General features: G+C 46.2%; 1 protein-coding gene across 2 annotated transcripts in view; it reads left to right on the top strand.

Annotated features, from left to right (window-relative positions):
- Positions 1-24,771, top strand: part of LOC144818377 (tight junction protein 2-like) — a 290,321-nt gene that overhangs the window by 176,753 nt on the left and 88,797 nt on the right. The gene's annotated exons all lie outside the window — the stretch shown is intronic.

Below are 24,771 nucleotides of genomic sequence, written 5' to 3' on the forward strand. Positions count from 1 at the left end.
CCTCATCCTTCTGTACCTCGCGTCCGCCTTCGATACCTTTTCCCTCTGCACCCTAATCACAAGACTTCCACGACGCTGGCATCTTCGACAAGGCTCTGGACTAGATCAAATCCTTATTCATCTTTCAAACACAGGGAGTCAGACTACCTCTGTTCCCCTCAGAACTCAATGGAGATCAGCTGCAGAGTGCCCCAGGGCTCCTCCCTGAGCCTCACTCTCTTCAACGTCCACTTGGCCTACCTTACCTCGCAGCCATTGTCTGGAACCATGGTCTCAACATAGTCTCCTACGCTGACAACACCCACCTGATCTTCTCCCTCACAAATGAACTCACAGCTTCCAGAATCAATTTCCACTGCGGGATGAAAGCAACTGCCATCTAGATGAAAGACAGTTGACTCAAAACTTAACTCGAACAAGACCGAAGTACTCCTCTTGGAACCCACCCCCTCAGCTTGGGATGACTCCAGGTGGCCCGTCGCAATGGGACCCCTCGCCTCCCCACAGACCACGCATGTAACCGTGGCATCATACTGAACTCCTCGCTCACAATGAACACACTCTATGCTGAAGTCACCCAGAAACTCCTCCATAAACTACAGAACATTCAAAATGTCAGTCAGACTGGTCCTCAACTTCCACAGCCACATCACCGAACACCTTTGAGAACTCCATTGGCTCAGAGTCAACAAAAGAATCACTTTCAAGCTCCTCACACAGGCCTAAAAAGCTCTCTGCGACATAGGACCAGCATACCTGAACCACCGTTTAACGTACCCGCCAGACACTTCCGATCTGGCCCTGGCCACTGTCCCACAAACCCACAAGACTAGAGCTGGAGGAAGATCCTTCTCCCACCTCGCAGCCATGACTTTGGACACACGGCCTCTCCACCTCATGCAATCCCCGTCACTGACCCAATTTTGTAAGGATCTCCATACCTAGCTCTTCAACTGAACCCCAGCGCCCAGGCGGATCAGCAGCGCCCCCCAGTGCCTTGAGTCCCTCACAGTTGAGTAGCAAAAATGTACAAACCCCTGATTGATTTACTTGATTGTATAACCCCTCAGCACTTCCCTGAATTTCCCTGGTTTTCATTTGTAAGCAAGAAGATAAGACTGACTCCCTCCAGTAAGCGACCCTTCAGCAACTTAAGGAAAGGCTCCTGGCTGTCTTCACCCTTGACACCTGCCCTAAGGGTTAATGTGATATTCTTCCTTTGGTGAACATGTAACATCCTCTGGAGATCCCTTTTGGCTCCAGTGTCAGCCAGTTAGTAGACTGATCTTGCGCAGACTTACGTAAGATCACTGATCCTTCAGAGTGTGAGGAGTGTATGGATCAGCACTCACTCACCCTCCTGGTACGCATTAAAGAGCTTTCTTGCTGTACCAGGGGCTCTCTGCACTCCTGGTGGTTTTCCTTAGCTTTACGCTTTAGCCAAGGCATCTTCTTTACTAGGACAAGCACATACTCCACCAAGTGACATATGGTGGATATTTATTTCCCTTTGTAAACTCTCCTTTACCAATGTGAATGAAGGTGGCATGCTTGGGGGAGCCAAACCAATATTAACTGGGCGGAAAATAAAAATGTTTTTATGGCACCCCCTATTAAGTGAACAGTAAGAACGGTGGAAAGATTTCACACTTCTTCTCAAGTGCTTCTCTTTGTCACCCATTATGTGTTCAGAGTTTTATTGACATGCTATAATAGCCCATGGGCGGGGGGAGGTTGAAAGCCTGCAATTCACAACAAGTCTTTACGTAGGTGAACATAAGTTTGGTATCTAATCAGATTACATCCTGGAGAACCCAGTATGAGGACATTAGCCAGTAGGGCTATGGCTACCAGTTGGGCAGCAGTGATCTTCAATGGCTGATCCTCGTGGTACCTGGGGGCATACTCCACCAGAACAAGAACCTGCTGGCAATGTTGAGGTGATAAAGTATCAACCGCTATACTCTTAAATGCTCCTCTTGCATCACTGACCGTGGTTGGAGGTTTTTTTTTTCTGCCTCCATGGCTATGGCTTATGCATTTTTAAGTTTTAAAAAACCTATTGTAATTGCATTTATATAGAGCTTACTACCCCCTGACGAGGCGTTGAAGCGCTTTTTTCGGCAAGTAGCACGCTACTCCAGAACCCATGAAGGATTAGGGTTGAACTAGTATAGTGAAATATGAAAGTAATTTAAGTGGTGGATAGGTTAGTCAATTATTTGAATTCAGAAGGATAGCGGAAGGATAGAAGAGGGAAAAAAGGGTTGTAATTATATAATGCTTGTTACCTCTGATGGGGTGGGGTGTTGAAGCGCTTTTTTGGCAAGTAGCCTGCTACTCTGGAACCCATAAAGGATTAGTGTTGAAAATTAGTATAGTGAAATATGAAAGTAATTTGAGTTGTGGATATGTTATTCAGTTATTTGGATAGAGAAGGGTAGCGGCGGGATAGAAGAGTCAAAGAGGTTTGCATTTGTATAGAGCTTGCTACCCCTGATGGGGTTTTGAAGTGCTTTTTTGGCGAGTAGCATGCTACTCTGGAACCCATAAGTATTAGTGTTGAATTAATATAGTGAGTTATGAAAGTAATTTGAGTGTTGGATAGGTTAGTCAGTTATTTGGATACAGAAGGGTTGGGGAAGGGTAGAAAAGGGGAAAAGGTTTGCATTTATAAAGCGATTGTTACCCCTGATAGGGTGTTGAAGCGCTTTATTGGCGAATAGCACGCTACTCCGGAACCCATAAAGTATTAGTGTTGAAAATTTAGTACAGTGAAATATGAAAGTAATTTGATTGGTGGATATGTTATTCAGTTATTTGGATAGAGAAGGGTAGCATAGGGATAGAAGAGGGGAAAAGGTTTGCATTTATATAGTGCTTGTAACCTTTGATTAGGTGTTGAATCTATTTTTAGGCAAGTAGCACGCTAATCTGGGGGGGGCGTGGCTAGCAGCCGATGAGGAAGGTCGCAGCCTAGCTAGGCTCCCGACCCTCCGCCCGACGATCCGCCAATACTCCTGCCTAAACTCCGGGATCCCCGCGCAACTCGGGTAGATCCCGGGTGCAACACCTTGGCCTGCTCCGAGCCGAGTTTTGAGCTGTTGGACCTGCTACCGCGGCCGCCACGCACCGCGGAGCGCCCGGATCGCCGAGTGATCCCGAGGGCTCCGTCCCCGGCGTCTAGCTGAGCTGTGGTGGCCGGTGAGCTCCTGCGGCGCTGACTGCGGCCATCCGGCGCACTGCCGGCCGCTGCCCGCGGCAGACCCAGTGGAAGCGCTGACTATGGGGGGACGTGACGGGCCCCCGCCCTGCCCGGTGAGCTGGAACTCTGCGCCCCGGCTTTGAGGCCTGCAACTCCGACGTGAGCGACCCCGATCCCGGGGCCCGGCCGGACACCGGAGGTCGATCTGCGGGAGGCTCGAGGACGGGCGACGGCTGATCACCGACACCCCACCGGCCTGACTGTTGGACGAACGGCGGGAGTTGCTGTGCGCGAGCGGGGGTAGTGGGGCTCGGCCTCCGCGAGAAGTGAGAATCGGTGCCCCGGCTCGTAGGCCTACCTTGATGATGCCTGCGGTCTCATCTCCGTCATCGGCTTCCTCCTGAGACGGCGCTGCGAGGGATTGGACCACGAGCTGCGCCAGTCGGCGCTCCGCTGATCCGGCACGCATACCACGGCGCCCTGCGTGGCGGCGTCCCTGTGGAGACCCTGCCCCACCGCAGGACTGGACTTCGCTCCCCGGCTTTTGGGCCGAGCGCCCCTGTGAGACTTGGGAGGCGGCTGGGTCCCGGACTGCCCGCCAAGGGGGTGCGTTCCCACTGTGCCTCGCCCCGAGTGCGGCTCGCTGCGCACTGTTCCTGGCACTGGAGGATCGGCGACTGCTGCCGGGTACAGCCGGGAGGCGGCTGGGCCTACGCTGCACCTGCGGCGGGGTCCGGGGAAATAACTTGTTCGGGGGCGACCAGTGATATTCACGAGAGTGCCCAGGGACCTACTTTGCCCGCCAACCCGCACGGAAGGTGCGCCCCGGGGAGGGGCCGGCTTGTGAGGGAGCTGCGATTGTCTACCTGTGCCCAGCCTTACACGGGGAGCCCTGGTTGGCCTCGTTGCAGCAGCCCCTGGGTGGCGATTGGGGCCTGGGAGGCAGACTTTTGAGCCAGGAGTAGCCCCACGATCCGCCTACCGGAGGAGAGAGAGGAAGGGGCCCGGGATTGGTGCGCGGAGAGCAGCCCGATACGAGAGGCGTTGCTTGCCCCTGCATATCCCTGGGGCTCAGCTCGGCGACACCGGTGTGCCATGGGGAAGTCCAGAGGCCCCAAAGGGGACGGGAGCCCTGCCTCGGAAACGCCTGAAGACTCCACGCAGCCTGCTACGGAACTGCAACAAATGCAAGATAGGATCCTGGAGGCTATAGCTGCTACGAAAGATGCCTTACACCACGACATCGCGCAGGTGTCGGCTGGACTGGGGCTCCTGCGGGCCGATCATGCGAAACTAACGGACAGAGTCAAAGAAGCGGAGATCACCCTGAAAGACATTGTCCCAGCCCAAAAGTCAATGGACGGGAAGCTCACAGAGGCGCTGGACCGAATTAACGTCCTGGAGAGGAGAGCCGAGGACGCCGAGAATCGCAGTCGGCGGAACAACGTGTGCCTCGTGGGCCTTCCTGAAAAGACAGAGGGGACGGACATGGTGGGCTACTTGCACGAATGGCTGCGGTCGGTGGTGGCCCCAGAGGGCCTCTCCCCCTTCTTCACCCTGGAACGGGCGCACCGAGTGCCGTCGAGACCTCTGAAACCGGGCCTCCGGCCTCGCCCAGTGTTCATTAAATTACTACACTACAAGGACAGGGACTGGTTATTGCAGCGGGCCAGAGACGCGGGTCCCTTCCAAGTGGACAACTGTAAAGTGACGCTGTTTCCGGACTACACGCTTGAGATCCAAAAACAGCGTGCCTCCTTCCTCTCTATCAAAAAAGAACTACGCACGGAAGGCATACAATACTCGCTGCTGTTCCCGGCCAGGCTCAGGGTAGTGGTGGACGAGACCACCCTGTTCTTCCCAACGGCGGCAGACGCATGGACCTGGTGGGATACCTACAAAGCGGGAACGGATGGGGCCCGATTTAGGGCCGAGGAGGAGCGCCAGGCACAATCACTCAGACGATCGAGACGACACCGAGGACGCGGGCAGGGCTCCGGCAGGCCGACGAATTTTCAGACAGCGGATGAACGTAGAGCAGCGCTGCAGGCAGTAAAAGATGTATCGGGTTCGGCACTGATCCAATCGGAGAGGGAATCTGGCTCGGAGGGCCAGGGTACGGGCTCGGACACAGAATTGTCGGAGTTGGGCGGTGCCAGAGGTCCGAAGGTCACGCCACAGACGTCGGGTGAAATCATCGAGAGCTGAACCCCCGACACGGCGCCTGGTTGAGATGCAGGGGCTTCATGCGGCCACTGAGGACTCTGGAGCAGGCCGCTGTAAGACTGAAATGTTGTAAGTCGTGATGCATATTGCGGGGCGGGGGATAGGGGACAGCATTTGGAGGTTCCAGTAGCTAGCGCACGCACCCCGAGGCCCGTAAGGCCAACTTAGTACTGACTACGAACTAGAGGTTCAGTGAGCACGTTGCTCAATTGTTTGGATGGGAGCGACTCTTTTGAGGTTAAGTCCTGTTCTGGGGGAGGGGGGGCCTGGAGAGGTCGGGGCGACTCTAGGAGCAGTTCAAGGAGGGGGGGCTTGGGGTTTGTCGGGGATGGGAGGGGTTGGGGTCAAGTCTGTGGTCTGGAAGCACACTGCCGAAGATCTATTTTCCGTACACTGGGACAATGGCTAATGTGGGTTCCTTGAAATGTGTGTCCTGGAATGTGCGGGGCTTGAACACAATGGCGAGGAGACACAAAATCCACTCGTACCTAGTTCGCAGAGGGGTGCATATAGCATTTCTACAGGAGACCCATTTAACCAGGAAGGAGGGAATCGCGCTCCAGCGTAGGTGGAGGGGCCAACTATTCTATACTACATACTCTGCATTTGCTAGGGGAGTGTTAATCTGGGTGAGAGCGGGAATCCCCCTCCAGGTGACTAGGCACACTGAGGACCCGGATGGGAGGTATGTGGCGGTTGAGGGTCTACTTCGAAACCGACACATAGTACTTAGTAGCATCTACGCGCGGAATGTCGATCAAGCAACATACTTTGCTAGACTTTCTAGGGTACTTGCCAGCTATTTAACTGGTCCTGTGCTGATGGGAGGGGACTTCAACTCCATAGAAAATGTTACTCTAGACAGGTCACACCCACCACTGCGCACTTCCCCAGTGCACCGATTAGCAAAGTGCAGATCAGAATGGCAGGGTACATGGGATCTCACAGACGGCTGGCGCGCGCAGCACCCTACTGGGAGGGACTACTCATTCTACTCTGGCCTACACGACCTACACGTACGCCTTGATTCCTTCCTTTGCTCCCCTGCAGTTCTGGCCGCGGTGGCCCGGACTGAATACTTGGCGCGCACGTTATCCGACCATAACCCACTCCTACTGACGCTGGATTGGATGACTGAGCCACCTAAAATCCCAACATGGCGACTGCGGCCTGACGCATTGGATGACCCGCCCTTCCGCGTTGAGCTGGGAGATCGGATCACGAGGAGAACAAGGGTACCTCCTCCTCCAGGGCTATTGAGTGGGATGCATTTAAAATAGTAGTGAGGGGACACAGTATTGGTAAATTTGCGGGAGTACGCAAGACGTTGATAGAAGACCTGGAAAAAGCTGAGCGCACACTGAGGGAAGTGGAACTAGACCGACCTAACCACCCTGACTTGCAGGAGACTGTATGCATGGCGCGGGAGGCGGTGGCTGTAGAAGTGGAGCGTCTTCATAGCTTCGATTATAGGACATACTTAACGAAGACCCTCGCTGAAAGGGACAAAACTGGTACACTTTTTTGGCCTGGCTGGCAAGCCCTAATAGGAATAGCCAACCGATTTTAGCCCTACAGGGAAACAGAGATCACACCCACACTACACAATCCGCAATACTGGACTGTTTCAGATCATACTACGAGAGGTTGTATAGAACTGAGCCAGGTGATCACACTGCTGCGCTAGACGCCTTTCTGGACGACTTGCAGCTCCCGCACCTAGAGCGAGAACAGGCTGACGCCCTGGGAGGCCCAATTGACCTGGCTGAAATAAGGAGTGCTGTAAAGCGCATGGCGCGCAATAAAACGCCAGGGATGGATGGGCTGCCCGTCGAGTTCTACGGGAGATACCTAGATCAGCTAGCCCCGAGACTCCAGGTGATCAATAACGAGGCCAGGGAGGTGGGCAGGCTCCCCGGATCCATGCGCGAAGCCATACTGATCCCTTTACTGAAACCACATAGAGAGAGCACAGACCCTGCATCCTATAGACCGTTATCCATGTTAACGACTGACTATAAAATATTAAGCACGGTACTGGCCACCAGACTGCTGTCCCATATGCAAGATCTGATCCATACAGACCAATCAGGTTTTATACCCACGAGAAACACTACACACAACATCCGTAGGTTACTTAGACTAGTGGATACTCCACCGCCGGAGGCGAGAGCCCCCCCCTGGTATTAGCGGTCGACATAGAAAAGGCCTTTGACAGCCTGGAATGGGACTACCTCTACAGAGTGATGCAAGATTTTGGCCTGGGAGAGGGGTACATACGGTGGACGAAGGTGCTCTACTCATCGGCGATAGCCAGGGTGAGGGTCGGATCATTGGTATCGGACCAGTACGAGGTGACTCGGGGAACCAGACAGGGGTGTGCACTATCCCCCCGGCTGTTTGCGCTTGCGGTGGAACCTCTAGCAGCTATGGCTAGGAGAGGCGAATATTACAGCGGACTAGCCCTCAGAGGTGCACTTCATTACATCTCCTTATATGCGGATGACCCCCTCCTCTTTTTAGACAATGCGGAAGAGGCTGTGGAGGGCGCCGAGAGACTACTAGAGCGCTTTGGCGATATATCGGGATTGCGGGTAAACTGGGCAAAAACCTGTCTCTTCCCGCTACGGAAGGGAGAGGACAGCCCTTGGCTCCGCCCACACCTCCGTTGGGAACCCCACTGCCTGAATTACTTGGGAGTGCACATATATCATGAACCGGCGGACCTACTAGACGGTAACGTGGGTCGTTGCATCCGAGCCTTGCGGGGCTGTATGTCCTTCTGGTCCACTCTACCCCTGTCGACGGCGGACCGAGTCGCACTCCTGAAAATGGTGGCCCTGCCGCGACTCTTGTATTTTTTCCGGACTCTCCCCGTGTGGATACCCGGAGCGATCTTCAGACAACTGAGATCAATGCTGGTATCCTTTTTATGGGGAACGGGCAGACGCAGGATTGCGCTGGCGACACTGACCCGCCCTAAGGATGAGGGGGGCCTAGCTGTCCCGGATTTTGAGCTTTACTATTTGGCAGCTCAATTGCAATTCTTTACTCAGGAGGTAGCGAGAGTGTACCGTGGCCCGGAGAGGGAGGCTGGCACCCCCCGTCATGTCCTGTCGTACATCACCCTGCAACAAAAACTTCTACTAAGAGGGCTGACCCAAGAGGAACGGACCCTCCGATTGTGTTGGAACCGCTCGCAGAGACGAGCTGGACCCGGTCACCCCTATGCGCCCGAAATCCCACTGGGCATGGTGACGGCACTCCCGCACGGCGGGGACTGGTCGGGTCTACGTCACTGGGAGGAGGCGGGGTTGCAGATGATGGGGGACCTCTACGAAGACGGGGTGTTATCCCCATACCAGGCTTTGCGGGAACGGTACGACCTCCAGAGGGGAGACTACCGACTGCATGCGGCGGTGGTGAGAGCCATACAGGCACACTGGGGGGGGGCCTGATGGAGCCCACGACGACATTAGCGAGTCAATACACGATGATGGCGGCGGGAACGTTTAAAGCTGTTACATGCCTCTACCGCAGAATACAATCGGAAACCCTACTGCCGCTTGCATCACTTAAAAATAAATGGGAGGCGGACCTACACCTGGAAATCCCAGATGCGACATGGTCACAGCTGGTGCGGAGAGCCAGAAAAAGCACCAGGAACGCGCGCTTTCAACTAATACACCTCTATATCCTCCACAGAGCTTACCTCACCCAGGTAAAATCACAGCGTACTTTCACGTAGTTGACGCAGCTTGCCCCAGATGTAACCACACAGGCGCTGACCTAGTACATATGTTAAGGGATTGCCCCCGTATACAAGAGTATTGGACGGAAATAGGGGAGACCCTGAATGTAGTAACAGATAGGGAGTTACATTATGACAGCGCGGTCACTATCCTACATTGGTTCCCTCACACGAAAAAGAACAAACAGTCGAGTAAATTCATAGACATGGGCTTACTCATAGCAAAGAGAGAACTGACCATGGGGTGGAAGTCGAAAGTAGGGCAGACACATAGGAGATGGTTGCATGAATTCTTGAAATGGGCGACAGCGGAGAGCATGATACGTTACCAACTGGCCCACCGCAGTTCAGACGACAAGGCGCAAGAAGCAGCGATGGCATGGGAAATACTTGTACAGGCACTAAGGGATAGCGCAGCGGAGGAAGAGGGGGAGGAGGAGGTGGAGGACATGGCAGCCCCAGCAGTGCAGATCGAGTCTCCAGCACTTCCACAGGACACACTCACACATTAAAACTTGATAGATCCGCAGACCCACAGTGTAGGCACTCATGTTAGCACCGAGCACAGACGTAGACACCGGGGGGGGGGGGGGGGGGAGGGGGGGGGGGTTCGTCACAAGGGAGTTCAGCAGGGGAACGTGTAAGTCCTTACTAGAATAGCAGCGCGACGCGGCACGCCACAAGATTAAAAGCAGCGGGCGGAGACCCTCACATATTGACGGTAATGAACGGCCCAGTCCAGAGAGAGCACTGTATAGCGAACTAACGCCGCCCTGCCTCCGGTATCTGGGCTGAAAGGCTGTGTACAAAAAGTATGGAAAGCGTTAAGCGAACAGCGACTATATACTGTATGAGACTAACTGTGGCACTGTTTATTGTACGTACCCCTGCAATAAAAATTGTTTAACAAAAAAAAAAAAGTAGCACGCTAATCTGGAACCCATAAAAAATTTGTGATGAATTAGTATAGTGAAATATGAAATTTGAGAAGTGAATGTTAGTCTGTTGGTTTGATTGAAAAGGATACTGGGGGAATAGAAGAGTGAAGGATTTAGATTTTTTTTGTGAGGTCATAGCAGTAGGAGGCATTGGAATGAGTAAAAAGGGGATGTGGAGGGGGAAGAGTCATAGGGAAGAGTTTAGAAAGGCTTGTTTTGGGGGTTCAGTATAGTAAAAGAGTTGTCAGATGATGCAAGGAGGGGGAGAGTCTAGAAAGGGTTATTTTGGGGATCATAGTAGTGGTATGGGGTTTGGGATAAATGAGAGAGTGAATGTAGAGGATATATTGATGGAGGGATAGGGTGAGAAATATGGGTTGTGCATTGGACAGAGTAGTAGAAAGAAGTTTGAGATGTGCCGCCTGGCCTGATGAACTGGGATCCCCACCTAAAGTATTGAAGGAAGAAAGAAACATTGGAGTAACCATGGACTCCAAGCTATTGATGAATACCAAAGTGGATAAACTAGCTAGATCAAGATTTGTCAATATAAAAACACTGCAAAGAATTTTCCCCCATTTGGGATTTCCACACAAGGTCCCAGCTACCATATCCCTTGTTCTGTCTAAACTCGATTATGCCAATAGCCTCTACCACGGATCACCTATAACAACCATGATAAGACTACAACAGATTCAGAACTCTGCTGCCAGACTACTCATGCATATCAAAACGCGAGACCACATCTCACCTGCTTCGAAAGCCCTGCTTTGGTTATAGGTTGCCAGAAGATCGACATTCAACTGCTTTGTATCACCCACAAAGCAATACATGGAATGGGGCCGCTCTTCATCAGGAATAAAATCACCAAACACATTCAACAAAGGAACCTCAGCTCTAAAGTGGTACCTCGCCTCAAAATCCCAAGATACAAGAGAAAAAACATGAGTGGCACACCCTTTTCTGTTAAAGCGACCAAACTATGGAACTCTTTACCCCCCAACATAAGATCCAAGGACGATCAACTTTTCTTCATAAAACTACTCAAGAATTGGCTCTTCCCCACATAAGCGCCATACACAAAGAGAAATTTACAGCATATCCCTCTGTATATAAGCATTTATTTTTTACTATAGATATGTATGTATCTTTGTGTATTGCTTTGTATAAACATGTAGAGTAATTATGTTAAAAATAAATAAAAATCTTTTTTTAAAGTACAATAACACTTGAAAACCAGAGTTTATCTAATGCATCTTTAATCTACATTTACTTACTTCCTTTATGCATCTTTATACCTTCCATGAACTTGGATCTATATATTTATTCCTTTTCTTCTAAAAATGCATATCCAATGCACTACCCTATTTCTCATTCTATACCTCTATCAATATCTTTAATCTACATATTCCTACCACCTTTATACATCTATATAGTTTCCATGTACTTATGGAGCTATATATTTATCACTTTCTTCCAATTCAGCATATCCAATGCACTACCCTATTTCTCACCCTATACTTCTCTCAACCTATATTCTACCCCAACTTTCTGACTCATTTGTGTCTTGGTATTACCCATTCAGATCAATAAAAAAAAAATGCACCCATTGACTTGTCAGTTTACTTTTCCCAAGACCTCCAGTAGCACTCAACTCCTGTTGTTCTGCCACACACTCTGCTTTTTGCACTTGTTATTTATAGGTTGCTCAGACCCCATTGTGTCCTCTGTAACCAACTCTGAAATCTGCAGTGGTAGATGTGCTATACCATTTCTGTGTGCTCAGGTCTTAGCTTTCTGAGAGAGCTGCGTCCAGCGCATCCTCCTAGTTCCCAGCTTTTCTCAGTTGGGCTGTCAGACAATGAGTCTGCACCCAAACTCACGGAGGTTGTCCCCAAACATTGTCAGTTTTCCTTATTTCTATCATGTACGCAAACCGCATGAGTGAATTGTAGGCATTGTTAGTACAACCACTCTACACCACCTTGTTACCAGACAAGTTGATGCTGAGGACATGGGTGGGCTTTCATCCCAAGATTGTGACACCCTTGCATATGTGCCATTAGATCATTCTGCCAGTGCTTTTTGCTCCACCTCACCCATCAAGAGGAGAGACTACATAGCCTTGATTCGAAGAGGGCATTACGTTTTTACATTGATCGCACTGTATAGTTCAACGGTCTCCAAGCTTTTCAATAGTTAGAGCTTCTTCTGATCTAAGAAAAATATCCTGAGCTACTGCCTTTTATATGGATTGTATAACAGCACAAAACAAGATCAAGCTGCTTGAACACTGCTCCTAGAACACTCAGTCCTGATGAAGTAAGCACACGCCATTAATGGCAGAAGAACTGTTGGGGAAAGATTGTGAAAGTATGTGGTTCGCAAGAACCAGTGTTGTCCTGTTCCACGTCATTGTCAATCATTCAGTGAGAGGTGTCTGAATGGTTTTGTTGTGCCTTAGTCGGGAATACATAGGCTGACTCTATCCTCATTATGAGAGCTTGGTCCTGAATTCAGGCTAATTGCCCTAAAGTCCATTCATTGATGTTAAGAAACTGTCACGGACGATTTAGTCTTTACTAATATACTTTGTAGTAAGAGCCTCTCCAATTACGGGCCAGGGAAGTTTATTAAAATTCGGATGTGACACGTGATCAATGATGTCTTCTTTCATACAGGAGCGTCTTTGAATGTGCTCTGCCGATGTTTTATCAAAACCTCCTTCTGGCAACGAGCAGCTTCCCTGGTCATTTCCAGGGAAGCTGCTCGTTGCCAGAAGGAGGTTTTGCCGAAAACTAAAAGCTCTGAAGGAAAAGAGGAGAGCACTGTCACTCAGGCCACGAAGCCACGGTCTACACCATAATAGGCATCCAGACCATCAACAAAAGAGAGGAAGTGGTCAGCCGGAGTTAAATCAATAGGCATAAAATCTCTGGCACGGCAATTGATAAAACATCGGCAGAGCACATTCAAAGACGCTCCTGTATGAAAGAAGACACCATTGATCACGTGTCACATCTGAATTTTAATAAACTTCCCTGGCCCGTAATTGGAGAGGCTCTTACTACAAAGTATATTAGTAAAGACTAAATCGTCCGGATAATTTAACAGAAGGACGTCAATCCTGCCAATATAAAAAGAAGTATATTTGTTTTTAATTCTGTCCGTCCTGAGGAAGGTGCAACAATTATAACCAACGCACCGAAACGCGTCGACAAGAGGACTTTTAATGTATGTGTATTTACTCTTCTATTTAATTTGTGATTTTTGAAATAATTTGATTTCACATTACTTATGTGTGACTCTGAGATAGACACCGTAATATGGAATTGTTAGCTAGTGTATATAATATTGTACCAGAGCACCTAAAGTATTATTGAATGCATCCTTGAATTCATTTTTAACATAAGAGTATTTTTATGAAAATAAATTGAGATAAAATATAAAATTATCCTAGTGTGGAGCAAGAATTATTTTTTCATCTGCCATAGTTGTAAATCATAAATTGTGGATTGATATGGGTAGGCCTCATGGTCACCTACTGAAATAACTACACAGAAAGGAATTTTTCTTTGACAATCATTTGCAACCCAGTCCTTTCTGGTCCCTGGGAAACTCTTTTTTATGAGGAAGAAACTGTCACTACCATAGCAATTTAAGAACAGGTACATACTCACTTCGTAGTGCTCTAGAAATAAACATATCTCTGCAACCATTCAAATTCCCATACCTATGCCTCAGGTGCAAAGATGAAGCGCAAAATAATGAATGAAGTGATTGCTTTGGGAACTTAAGTACCTCTAAAACCAAGAAAAGGAAGAAAGAAAAAGCTAAAAGGGAGCGAAAGAAGGTAAGAGGAAGGAAAGAAAGAGGAAATTATGAAGGAAGCTGGAAAGAATTGAGAGCGGAAGAATTGTGGGACATAAGAGAGGGAGGAAAGGAAGGAGAGTAAGAAAAGATGAAATCTGAAGAAATCAGGAAAGCGGAGGAAGTGGGAGGACGACGAAGGAAGAAAAACAAATGTAATTAAGAAACAAGGGACTAAGGAAACTAGGAGAGAACGAACAGAAAAAAAGAACAAATGAGAGAAGAAAATTATAGCAAACAAAGAAGAAAAGGAACATTAAAATGGGTAAAATGGAATAGAAAGGGAAAGAAGAAATAAAGCAGAGAAAGGAAAGAAAAAATGGACAAAGAATGGGCGGGATGGAAAGTAACAAAGGGGAGATAAAGGAAAGGATAGACCTAAAAGAAGAAAAAAGTAAAACATCCACTGTAAGAGCAAGCGAAAGAGTAAGAAAGGAAAAGAAAAGCAGCGAAAAAGAAAACAACAAGAGAAAAAGGATAAAGAATGTAAGCAAAAGGATCAGAAAGAAAAATGAAAGATGAAGAAAGATAAAGAATAAGAAAAGAAAATACGGAAAAGAAAAAAGAGAAGAGAGGAAACAGAAAAAGAATAAAGAAAGAAAAAAGAACAAGAAAAAAGAATGAAAAAGAAAATTTAAAGGCAGTGCAACTCTTCTCCAAATATTTTACTTCCATTGACTTTAATAAAATAATCCACTTCTTGAGACTAGTTATCAGGGATGCTATATGTTTTTATGGTGAAGGTTTTTAAACAGTGTGCTCTGATGTTCGGCATGTGTTAATTATTTGTTTAGGTCCTCTAAGCAACAGATTTGTTTTTAATCAGGAAGAGAGAAGGCTTCTTGTTCTTGAAGTCACCATTCCGGGTCTTACAGCTCCATTTCCTGAAATGGTGCGACAGACAGTGAGCTACTCCAAAACAGGCTAAGAGCTACTGGTGAACGACCTGTTGGACACTGCTGGTCTAGTTTGTAGACCCAAATATAGACAAGGAGGCCAATCTTTAAATCGACCACGAGACGCCCCTGAAGGTCTGCAAGCCCTTTCCACCAGCAACAAGGACACCACATTCGTGTTGCTTCAAGTGTTGCCTGTTTTGGACAACTACCAGGCTGCAACATCGGCATGAGTATATACATTCACTAAACACAACTGCCTTTGCCAGTCGGGTCAAAAAGGAAGGTCATTTCCCCTGCTCAGTTTTGCAGGACTTTTTTGGTGTGAGCTTACTCCCCAAACCGACCACCTAAGGGAGGCACTGATATGATAAATATTTGTGACTAGAACTATCCATCAGGAGAATGTTACTCGGCAACGCTCTTTCTATTGGTTACTCTTTCTAAATGCAGATTCAGCACCAACATCCCGGCTCTGTCGTGTGGCCTCTTTTACTTTTAAAACAAAACTCCCAAATTAAAGATCAAAAGAATAAAGAACAAATGATGGACATAATGCTGAACAAATCAATCATCCCTAGTCACAGATCTGGGTTTAATCCATCGTTTCTTTGCTTAACACGCCACCCCAGTTTGGACCCAGCCATATGCAAATCAGTCTTGACCCTGCTACCCTTGGAAACAGTCCAACCTGAACTGTCAGGCCTGAGACCCGTTACGGGGTATCACCCCAGCGAGCTTGAATCCAGTGGCAGAGTGAGCAGGGGACCAACGTCTGGGCATACCCTTTCCGCTTAGGGCAACAAAAGCAAGAACACCAAATGATGGACGGAATGCTGAACAAATCAAACATTCATAGGATGCTTGTTTCCGATCCAGGGAGCACCTGGCCTCGCAGTTTGGGCTGGACTGTTCCCAAGGGGAGCAGGGTCAAGACTGATTTGCTTATGGCTGGTGAGCAAAAAAACAATGGATTTAGGCCCAGATCTCTGTACTGAGGCTGAATGTTTGACTTGGTTCAGCATTCCATCCATCAGTTCTTTTTCCAAATTAGAGATCTTCACACTGTCACCAACAATTTGTTCAACGTTCCGTGTCCGGAGGTGTAGAATGAGATGAATGAAACGATGTCTGCATACACGGATGGTGCTAGTATGTGTTCCACTCCATCACTTTGAGGCGGTTCTGAGTCAATGTGGAACTGTTTAGTGCCACCTACTGATGCTTGGGAGCAGGGCTAGTGTCCAACGCGTGCATGGGGATATGTTGAAGAAGTTTTACCAAAGTTATGCCGTAGGAAGTCGGTTTCAGGAACATGCTAAAAACCCATCTTTTTTCAAATGTGGCTTGAGGAAAAGGTTCTTCTCAGTTTCGTGGAGGTGTTGTTTTGCATCTAGCACTGGGAGGCCTTTTGTGCTATACAAGTACAACTGCCTTAAATTGAATTGAACTTGTTCTTTAAGACGCTTCTGAAAATGTAACAGGGCTGTGGAAGGGATTTTTATTCTTCACTGTATGGGTATTGACTACAAGAGTGAATAAAAATTGCATGTTATTGATGATGTAAATGACACTACGTCACAGTGGCCAGGATTGCATGTACATGTCATTCATATGGGCACAGTGTTTGTTCAGCCTTCAATGACTCCAGTATTGTGATCAGTCTGCTGTGGGGAAATTCCAGTGCTTTCTGTTCTGTATAGTGCTGTGCTCGATTTCCTGCTAAATTTATGGAGATATGTGCAGGCTACTTATGAGAGCTTGACTATCTGCGGCAGGGTTCTCCGAAGTTGGTTCTGGAGGGCCGAATCCATGCCAGATTTTTAGCATATCCCCATTTAGATAAATGTAGAGAACAGAACGGTGAAACCGTGGCGGTGAAGTGGTGGAGGTGAGAGCAGGTGACCCCTGAACAGAGAGGAAAGTGGTTTATTGTATTACTGGCTTCTAAAAAATCCCTGTAAAAAGAAGTAAAGGGGAGAGTTAGTAGGCATATGCGGTGTTGGGCTCCAGAATTCTCATAGCTGATCACTCAAGGCATCTAAGGAGAAGAATACTCCAGCTGGCTTTCATTCCTGAAAGAAGGATTTTAGGGACAAAGGGACCCTAAGAGGAAGGAAAAGAGATGGCCTTAGGGAAATCCAAATCTCGGAGAATCCTGAAAATTTCAAAAGAATCAGGGAACAAAAGCAGAGGGATGGAAGAATCAACCGATTTACTAAAAGAACTGAGTGAGGGGAATGGAAGCAAGGCAGCACCCGCAGGAGTTTAAAAAACAGTAATAGGAAAAACCAAATATTTAAATTTAACCCCACAGTCAGCGATGACGTCTACAAAGTCAGTGGTTATAAAAGGAGGATCAGCAGTCTCGAAGTCGATTAAGTACTTTCTAGGGAAACATTTTAAAGGGAAGGAGACATCCGAGAAGGAGCAGAGTATTGCAGAGACTCCTCTTACTACAGAAGTCCCGGCAGCTCTAAGTTTGGACTCTCTAAATCAAACAAACTTCAATATCGCAGAGAGTTCTATGGAACCACGCTTATCCTCCTCACCAAGGTTATTTCGGTCATTGTTTAGCCATGACATTGAGGCAGAGATAGGGGTGGAAGAAGGAGCCCCACAAACTAATTCTTCGAGCGAGAGAGACGTTAATCAAAGGAAAGACTGTTCTAATGTAAATGGATGTCTGGAAACTTCCTATGTTGCTCAAGCTGATTTAACATGTCCATCATTGCATAGTCTGGATGTTACGGGATCCTCCAGCGTATCAATGTTAGAGGTTATGCTGATGCTCCAGAAAACTCTGCAGGGCATTTTAGAGGTTTCAGTTTTAAATAATGAAATTTTAAAAGCACAAAGTAAGCAGTTTAAGATTATGACAGGGGAGCTGACACAAATTAAAGGTCTAATGCCCACGTTAGTAAGGCCAGTAGAAGCCCACCAGGAAATACTAGACTGTGGGGAGGAAGAAAGTGTAAGGAATAGCCAATCACAGAAAGATGAACCAACGGTATACATATCACATTGCCCAATGATTATAAAAAGATGCGGGGAAAGGAGATATAATAAACAATACATTCCACTGGCAAGAATGGGGAGGAAAGGCCCACCTAAATGCCACCGCGTAAGGCGACATGTTAACGGGAATGGGGGAAAGTTAGAACAAAGGTCAAATGGTAAGACAGTGACTCCGGAGTGCAAAAAGATTAATTTGGCAGAATCAGGAGTATCTACCTACAGTTCAGAGATACTTCCTAGATGGATAAATGGAAAAAGAACCTTAAGAAGGGCAAATGTTAGGAAATATTCAGGGGAAAATAAAGAGATACAGAAAGAAGGTTGGGTATGTTTTTAGGTGGAGGACCCAGCATCTCAAGGTCTGATAAGGCACCTAAGAAGAGTAGTATTGATGTAGTCCATGGACAAAGAAGGGAAGAGAGGGTAGAGGAATACCCTCCAAATATATATTTAGAACGATGGGGGATCTTTGGTTCTTCGTGGAGCCTATGGGAGAGGGAGAATGTGGGAAAAGAGTTAGGAAACTAAACCCCCTAAATCGCTCGCAACTCCTCTCTTCTTTTTCTAAATGCCCAATTCTGCGATACGTTAGCTCTGAGGACCTTAGAGAAGTTGGATTTCTAAAATTCTACTTCACTCTGCATTAGTTAAAGTAGCATTGGAAAAAGCCGAACCCGAGATGTTAAAAGAAGGCATTAGAATAATAAAAAGAGAGGAAATGCTGACAGATAAACAGGGGAAAGATTTCCTCAGGAACCATACTGGGTTGGGGGATCGGCAAATAAGAATGATCAACTCCGGATGAGGTAAGAAGGATGATCTTGAAATTACAATAGCCCCTAAGCATCCGGGGTGGGAGGATGAAGATACGCTGGTCAGGAATAGATATAGAGAGCTTGCATACATGGAAGGTGAAGAAAATGGGTATTTGAGTGATATTGACTAGGAGTCGGGGTCGTCGCACAGCTTGTCTATAGTATCCTGGAACGTTAATGGCTATAAAAGAATAGTGCTCCTGGAAAGTTTTAAAAAGATTTTAAAGAATACTGATATCGTATGTTTGCAGGAGACTTGGCTGTGCGATGAAACCCTAAACACCGAAGGATTCACATATCACGTAAAGCCAGCAAGAAATAACTCATCTGGCAGACCCTCTGGGGGTCAGTTGACGCTAGTCTCTACAAAGATTGCTAGGAAAATAGAATCCATTGAACTTAAATGGAAGTGGGTCCTAGGTAGCAGAGTGTTAACATTGAGTGATAATCCATGTTATGAAGGCATATGTATCATCAATGTGTATATCCAGAAGGGAAAAGGGAAAGATTACAAAGTGCACCTGGCAAGTCTCAAAAGGAATCTGGAGGGCCTCTGTGATACCTATCCGAGAGATGTGCTTTTGATTCTAGGTGATTTTAATAACAGATTAAATCCCCCAAAAACACTTGTGCCTACAATATAGAGACCGCTAAGTTTCCCAGTAGTGACATTTCGTCCCAAGATGTGGCTCTTGGGAAACTGTTGGGCTCTTTAGGCCTGGTGTGCGTAAATGGAAGAAAGGATGCAGATAGACTCGCTAAGCGTACTTTTATGATAGGGAAGCAAATGTGTCTGATAGATTATATGTTTTTACAGGCTTGAAGCTTTGAATTAGTCAAACATTTTGAAGTAGCAGGGGTGGGAGGTAGTGATCATTATCCTCTACTGATGAAATTATATACAAAAAGGGCGCCTCGGAGACAAAAAGCCATACAAGTACAGGTAGAATACCCAAAGCGACTAACGACTCGAATCACAGAAGAACATATAAAAAAACTAAGGGAAGTCCAGCTGTCATTCATATTTGAAAAAAACGCTACGAGAAGAGGGTAATACCTGGTATGAAAACATAATAAGACAATTGGTAGAATGTCTCCGGATAAAAATTAAATTGGGTAAACCTGGGGCAGTAAGTAAGAAAAATGTGAACGCTAATAATAAACCTTGGTTTGACGAAGACTGTCGCAAAATAAAAACTAGCATTAGGCAAAAGGAAAGAAGCCTAAGGGGGAAATACAATGACGATCTGTTACTTAGCCTCCATAAATTAAGGATAAAATATAAAGCAATTATTAGAGATAAAAAAAGAACTTATAAGGACAGATGCTGGGTGAAGTTACTCGAGGTAATCGAAGAAAAAAATGTGAAAGGCTTCTGGAAAATAGTACAAAAGAGCACAGGTAAAGTACTGGGGTCTTTACAGTGCTCGGTGCCGGAGGATATGTGGGTGGTTTATCTGGAGGAAACTTATGGGAAATGGCCAAGAGTGGAGCAAACAAATACCATTGTATGGCCAGGTGTAAGGGAAGAAGTAAAAGAGTACTTCTCCCTCGGCCATATTAGAAGTATAATATCCAGGTTAAACCTAACTCGAGCTGCCAGTCCAGATAATCTGCCGACAGTGATTATAAAAACGAACCCAGATTGGTGGTCACAGTTCTTTTCGAATATGTTTCAGGGGATTCTTAATACAGGGGTCATACCAGATAGCTGGAAAGGGGCAATTGTAAGACCTATACATAAAAAAGTGATGTAAATTCCCCTAAAAATTACTGTTTAATAAACCTCCTGGACATAGGCGAAAAGGTATTTGCTGAAGTAATCTTGGGTCTGCTTAAGGACTGGACAGAGGAAAATCAGATGGTGCCCCCAGAACAGGGAGGGTTTAAAGAGGGACACTCAACTGTGGACCACTGTTTTGCGCTCTGGTCCATTGCGCGGAAGTCTATCGAGCAGAGGGGCAATTTGTTCTGCTGCTTCGTGGACTTCCGCGCAGCTTTCGATCTGGTGAACAGAGGGCAGTTGTGGTCAACCCTGTCAGGGTACAAAATTCAAAATGATTTGTTGGCCCTGATCCAAGCCCTGCTCACTAAAAATTGGGCCCAGATAATCCTAGATGAGAATGGAGGACTGTCCAGGAGGATTCACATCGGTAATGGGCTACGACAGGGGTGCGTGCTTGCCCCCTTGCTTTTTTCCCTGTTTATAGCTGACCTCCCATTGGAATTAAGAAAGGTTAGAGGGGCCAGCCCAAAACTAGGAGGAAACCATATCCCCTGCTTATTATATGCAGATGATCTGGTCATTATGGACCAGACGGAGATTGGTCTGCAAAGAAAATTAAATAGGTTTAAAGATTACTGCGAAATCAAAAAACTAGTTGTGAACATGGAAAAGACCAAAATCCTGTGTTTTGGAAGAAGTAAAAGAAAGTTTTCCTGGTATCTGGGCACTGAGAGGTTGGAAAAAGTGACAGAATATAGATATCTGGGGATGTGGTTCGCAAGCAGCCTCCATTGGTAGACCCACTTTAATGAATTAAAAATGAGGGCTTCTGCAGCAGTGAAGGGATTAAAAAGATTTAATAGTGTACACGGCGAAATGTCTGATAGACCGATGTTAAAGGCCTATCAAGCAATGGTCCCTCCTCAATTTTTGTATGGCGCAGAGGTACTGTATATAAGTGGCAAAAATAGATGGGATAAAGAGGAGGGTAATATACTTAAATGTATGTTCGTCCTGCCAAGATCGGCTATGGTACAGGCGGCAAGATTAGAATTGGGAATCACCGCATGGAGTATCATAGCCTGTATGTCTTTGTTACGTTTCTGGCAGTGGCTGGGTTTGGGTGAGGACCAAAAAATTTCACAGTGGTGCAAAAATGAAATTGCCAACAGTGAACTGACCTGGGCTAAAGAGACTAGAGCTACGATCAAGGAAGCGTATGGTGTGTTAAACCTAAAGTGGGGCCCTCAGTATCTTGAACCTAGGTTAGATAAGAAAGATCTTAAGAATCTGGGCTTAGAAGTGTCTCAAACCCTTGATCAAGAATACTTATTACGAAAAAGCTCAGTCTCCCATATGGCTGTAGCATGGAAAAATGATTTACATTATCCCTATATCGACAGGTTACCTAGTTTCCAGTTAAGGCGCGAAGTGCTACGATTCAGAATTGGGATAAACTTGTGTTATATGAATAAAGGATAATAAACTTTATGCCAAACACGATGGAAAATGCACTTGCCCTTTAGGCACTACCTGTGATATCTTACATATATTGCTGGATTGCTGGAGGACATTAGATATTCGAAGAGAGATTTTAGGCCCGATTTTTAAAAAAGATGGTATCAAAAATAGGATGCAAGCTGCAAATCTCCTAGTGGGAATGATGAATTTAGATATAGCCTGTGCCATTGGCAAATATCTAAATAAAGTTAAAGAGTTCCTTAAAAGTAAAGAGTACTGAGGAAATAGAGATCTTTTAAGCGATAAGGAGTATGAGGTATTTATGGATAAGAGTATGGTGTAAAACATATTTGAAGGGCGATGTGACCCAAGAAAGGACAGCTTGTTTTAAAAGTAAATTTTTAAAGCTATTTATTTCTTATTTTAAGGATATGTGAACTATAAGTTTAAGAAATGTATCGTATATTCTATGGCCCTAATTGCTCATTTTATTGTTTGAGATGCTACTTTGTGTATACTTTTATGGTTGTAAAAAACCGAATAAAGTTATTATTGACTGGAAATGTAGTTATCTTAGAAATCTGGCATGGATCCGGCCCTCCGAGACCGACTTTGAAAAACCCTGATCCACTGCATTGTTAGAACTATTATTTTTTTGCAACATACTTGAGGAAGCCTGATTGAAAGTTTTGGGCACTAATATTCGTGTCGGCGATTCATGAACTGTTTTTATTCCTCCTGAATCACCCTTGAAGTTTGAGCAGCTGAGGATATTGTATTGTGAAATCCTGGCATGTGTATATATATCAGTTCTTAGAGTTCTGCATCACCTGTTATGTTTCATTATGTGCTTTATGATACCATATACCTCTGCATGTTATTGTTCTTGGACACAATTGCAATAAGCATAATTGATACGTGTATTCTTTTGGCAAGTTACCATTACTTTGGGTGTATTTGCAGTAGACATGGGATACAGTGTGTGCGGATTGTTGTAGGCACAAAACATTCTAGGACATGGCGTATGCTTGGTTGTTGCAGAAGCTGTCCGCCCTGGCAAAGGAAGGGTGGGTGCTGAATGTTGCCGGCACTAGATACTTTGGCAGGGTGTGAGGTGTTATTGACTTTAGACCCAAGCACATGGCGATCTGCATGTTTGTGCTAGGAATTTACCTAGCGCTTTAGTTGCTGTTTTGTGCCTGACATTTTGAACCCTTTTTTGGCTCCATATGGAGTTTCTTGCCTTAGGACCCCCTCCTCTTAGCTTCAGATGATCTAAGAACATTTTCGTTTAAGGTTTTGGGTTGTTTGATTTTGTGTGATGTTATAGCGTCATAGGGCATCCCAGGTGCTTTCTCGTGTTCCTTGGTTTCTGGTGCCGTTTCCTTGGATGAGTGTGAGTGGCGTACAATGCGATCAATATACGTCAGTTTTGCGTTGTTTTGATGGAAGACTTGTTAGTATATTTTTTACACATATCGTATTTGTATTTTGTCTTAGAGCCGCGAAGCTTTTTGTGCATTGCTTTTGTTGTACGACATGTTTTTGAAAGCGGGAGAGAGGTTGTGTCGTGTCTAATACGACCTTCCTGCTTCTCTCAGAGCTGTCTTACTACTGTAATTTCTTGTGATGCTGGCTAAGAATGCAGCAAAGTTCGTAGACTGTGTGTATGTCCCCAGGTGTGACATGAATCAGCTGGTTGATAGGCGTTAGGAAGCTGAACAGGTGACAGGTAAGCTTCAGGTGTATTCTGATGGAATGCACGTGCCTCCTCTCAGTCAAGAATCCTTGCACCTGTTCAAGTGCCTGCATGTTGCTGCTTGCCTGTGTTGCAGTGCTGCATGCGAGAGAGCGGTCTGGCGTGGCGTCACATTCACCTGAAGGGCACAAACAGCCCCGAAATCGAAGATAGAACAACTAGAACCTCCTATAGCCGTGGGAAACCAGACACCCATAAGCACACCGTCGAAACACTAAACGCAATACATTAGACTGAAACTAACATACCATTCCTTGAACTAATTATGCATGATGAATGGCAATAAAAAGAAATGATTTTAGTGGAATGTTTTAAATTGAAACCAATACCAGCAAAATCGAAAACAATCACTCTTAAAAGATAGCTTTCAGCTTAACCTATACGACGTTGTATTCTTAAAGGCGATTGTAAATCACTTCTCTGACCCATTTATTGTTTTCTGACTAAAACCCAAAAAACGAATATGAAATGGCAATACAAAGAAATGATTTTAGTGGAATGTTTTTTAAATTGAAACCAATACCAGCAAAATCGAAAACAATCACTCTTAAAGATAGCTTTCAGCTTAACCTATACGACATTTTATTCTTAAAGGCGATTGTAAATCACTTCTCTGACCCATTTATTGTTTTCTGACTAAAACCCAAAAAAACGAATATGAAATAACAATGGCTAAATGCAGGCTATCGAGCCTAGCATCCTGCAGTTAAATGACGCCCATTTCTGCCATGCCCGCCAAGCCTCCCCACACTAAATTTCTTAATCTGACGCCTTACGTTCCTGCGAGTGTCCTCGAGTCAGTATCCGATCTGTAACCGGGGAGTCCCACATTGACTTTTCATTTCAGGCTCCTACTAGCAAAGAAATAGTCATGCTGCGTTCTGATTGGGCAACACTCTGATGATTCACAATTGGATAATGACAAGAGATGCTAGCTACTGATGGGAAGGCTAAAGGGGATGATGGCCACGATGATTCCTCTGGGAGCAATAAGACTTAAGATGACTCCTTACCCCAGTGGAATCCCTTCTTCCCTGCTTGCTGGTTTATAGACATGCATTGTTGGCAATAAAACCGTATTGTAGTATTCATATTGCTGAAGATGA

The sequence above is a fragment of the Lissotriton helveticus genome, chromosome 2_1 (genome assembly GCF_964261635.1).
Source record: "Lissotriton helveticus chromosome 2_1, aLisHel1.1, whole genome shotgun sequence".
Taxonomy (NCBI): domain Eukaryota; kingdom Metazoa; phylum Chordata; class Amphibia; order Caudata; family Salamandridae; genus Lissotriton; species Lissotriton helveticus.